This window comes from Populus alba, chromosome 1 (genome assembly GCF_005239225.2).
Source record: "Populus alba chromosome 1, ASM523922v2, whole genome shotgun sequence".
Taxonomy (NCBI): domain Eukaryota; kingdom Viridiplantae; phylum Streptophyta; class Magnoliopsida; order Malpighiales; family Salicaceae; genus Populus; species Populus alba.
This window is the reverse complement of record NC_133284.1, coordinates 44,616,403-44,619,854: the sequence shown is the minus strand read 5'-3', so window position 1 is coordinate 44,619,854 and position 3,452 is coordinate 44,616,403.

The following is a 3,452-nucleotide window of genomic DNA, read 5'->3' as shown; positions in this document are numbered from 1 at the left end:
GATTATTTCCGTCGGTGATGGGATGGAATACCGCAGACACTGTCCAATGCCGACGGATTATTTCCGTCGGTGAATATGTCGGTGATGGGTGTCCAATGCCGACGGATTTTTTCCGTCGGTAAATCCCTGTGTAATTTTTTTTTTTAATTATTTAGAAAAAATAATATAAATTAATAGTAATACAAACCAATTATACAAATAAAATTTATATTAAGCAACAAAAACTCAAAGTTAAATAATATTCATTACAAAATGAATGTGTTTAAAAAAAAACAATTAATATAAAGGTGGAGGAGGAGGAGCCTTCATGTTGTCCTTTGTCTTCCCCTTCACATCCATGACGGTGTTGAAAATATTCTCAAACACGTTCTTTTCGATGTGCATGACGTCAAGGTTATGGCGGAGAAGATTAGTCTTCCAATACGGAAGCTCCCAAAAGATACTTCGCTTTACCCAATTATGGGTCAAACCAAAACCAGGAAACTTTTGCTTACCTGATTGAAGGCCAAACACAATGTCACCGTACTCTGATACAACATGATGCAATTCTTCACCAGAAAGACGCGGGGATGCAACATCTTTTTCAACTCTACCAACAAAGAAATCTTTTCTGTTTTTTCTGAACCTGTGATTAAGTGGCAAGAAGCGACGGTGACAGTCAAAAAAAGAAGTTTTACCTCCGTTTGCTATCGTGAATGCCTTGTTGTTTTCCATGCAGTATGGACATGCGAGTTTCCCATGCGTGCTCCAACCAGAAAGCATTCCATAAGCTGAAAAATCACTGATAGTCCACATCAAAGCCGCCCTCATAAGGAAATTTTGTTTCCTCGATATATCATAAGTCAGAGATCCGGAGGACCACAACTGCGCCAGCTCATCTATCAACGGTCGAAGACAAACATCTATATTCCGCCCCGGGCTGCTTGGACCGGGTATGACAGTAGATAGAAACATGAACTCCGGCCTCATACACATTCCCGGTGGCAAGTTATAAACTGTGAGAATGACCGGCCAACAAGAATAGGGAGCAGCAAATGACCCAAATGGGTTGAACCCGTCTGTACACAACCCAAGTCGAACATTCCTTGATTCAGCAAAAAAGTCCGGATGAACACTGTTAAAGCGTTTCCACGCTTCGCCGTCAGAAGGATGCACCATCACACCATCAACGGCATCGTGTGTTTGGTGCCATGTCATATGCTCAGCAGTCCTTGGTGACATAAATAACCTCTGCAGTCTTGGTGTGATCGGGAAATATCTAAGTTTTTTATATGCCACTAGAGTCTTCCCCCTGCTAGTTCTGGGTTTGTAACGGGAATGCCCGCATGTCATGCACTCGGTCATCACAGCATTTTCAAGGTAGTATAACATGCAGAAGTTAGGGCACATGTCAATTTTTTGGTATCCTAAACCAAGGGGTTTCATCATGGACTTCGCAGCATAGAAGTTCTCTTTGAGCCTGTTCCCTTCTGGTAAAATGCTTCTTGCCCAATCAATAATTTTGTCATACCCGGCCTCACTGAACCCGTGATCTGACTTGATGGTGAACACCTGTGCCACAGCCGATAATTTACTGTGGTTTGTGCAACCATCCCATAATGGTTCATCAGAATCTTTCAACAAATCAAAAAACCTAGCTGCCTCTGCATTAGGTTCTTCTTCTACGATTGGACATTGATTGACATTATCTTGATTCATTCCCATTGCATCCATAACCATGTTTCTGTAAGGATTAGTGTGTCATTTGCCGCTTCATGCACGTTGTTAGCACTAGAAGTTGACCCAACCACCGTTTCTCCCATTCTCCTATTACTAACAAATACCTCTCCATGTGCATACCAACACTCGTAATCCTCCACAAACCCTTTGTGTAGAAGATGCATCATTACAACATCTGGATGCAAATACTTTTTATTTTGACACTTTCTGCATGAACACCTAATACCGCCTCCAGTAAAATTTCTGGGAATAGATGTTGCGAAATTAATAAAACCCTGAACCCCGTTACAATAATCCATCCTCCGCAATCCTTGGGGTGAATCTAGATACATCCATGAACGATCATCCATGACTTCTATCGAACCTCTATAAAAAGGACCCATTAATTAAGCAAGCTCTTAATTATTTCAAAACACAACATGTAATTCGGTAATTCTACAAATTAAGTTTTAACAATTTTCAAACAAATACAATCTTACAAAATCTAAAACAAACCATAACAAGTATAAAATTATACATTCATATACTACAAGTTTGTTTGAGAAATAACAATAAAACATGTACATCTACTAAAAAAAAATAATATATATACTAAAAAAACAATAAAATTAACATTTAAATGTTAAAATTTTAAAAGATAGAATTACTTACAAAAAATGATAAAATCCGTCGGTAAATCAGAACACGGATGTTGTGACCACAAAACAAATACAACTTGTTGTGCTGAGATGAGAAAGATTTTTGTTTTGGGGCGAGGGGGGGCTGGTTATTTTGCAGATGGGGAGGGTTAGGATTAGGAAGAAGGAGAAATGGGGGAGGAGAGTGTCGACAGAGTGGCCATATATTCACTTTTGCCGACGGAATTACCGACGGTTTGTATTCCGTCGGTTAATCCGTCGGCAAAAACCGTCGGTAATTCTGACGGGCAATCGACACGTCACCGCACGGACCTGCTATTCAAATCCCTTGGTGATTCCGTCGGTATTTTTAACGGTGCACCGGTACGGATCTGGCATTTCAAATCCGTCGGTGATTCCGTCGGTATTTTTTAACGGTGAACAGGTCCCATCACGCGTACGGGCCCCAGTTTTTAATTCCGTCGGTGATTCCGTCGGAAAAATCACCCGCTAAAACCCCCGCGCCACTGCCCGTCCTTTTTTCATTAATTCTGAATTTTCGGTCGGTAATTCGGTCGGTAATTACCGACGGCCTATTTCCGTCGGTAATTACCGACCTAATTACCGACGAATATTTTCCGTCGGTGATTTCGGCCGAAAATTACCGACAAAAAAAATTCCGTCGGTATGTCCGTTGGTATTTAGCGAATTTCTGGTAGTGGTAGTTCTAAATTCATTATTATTCATGTAATCATATTTTTTATCTATATATCCATCCAAAAACCTTTATACTTTAAGGGTATTGAAATTTTTTAACATGACTTATTTTAAATTGATCGAGAATAAATGAATATGTTTTTTATTTTCATTGAAAGCAAAAATTTAACCTGGTGTTAATGGGTATTTTTTGTATTTTGACAATAATTTTTTTTGTTATTATAATTTAAGCTAAGAGGTTATTTAATATTTGATCAAATATAAAAAATAATAAATAATTAAAATACAGAGTAAAAATAATAAAAATACTCTCAAAAAAAAAATCTTAAGCCTAAGGTCAATGGGTGTTTTTGTTTTTTTACAATGATTTTTTTTATGATTAGAAAGTCAACTTAGATG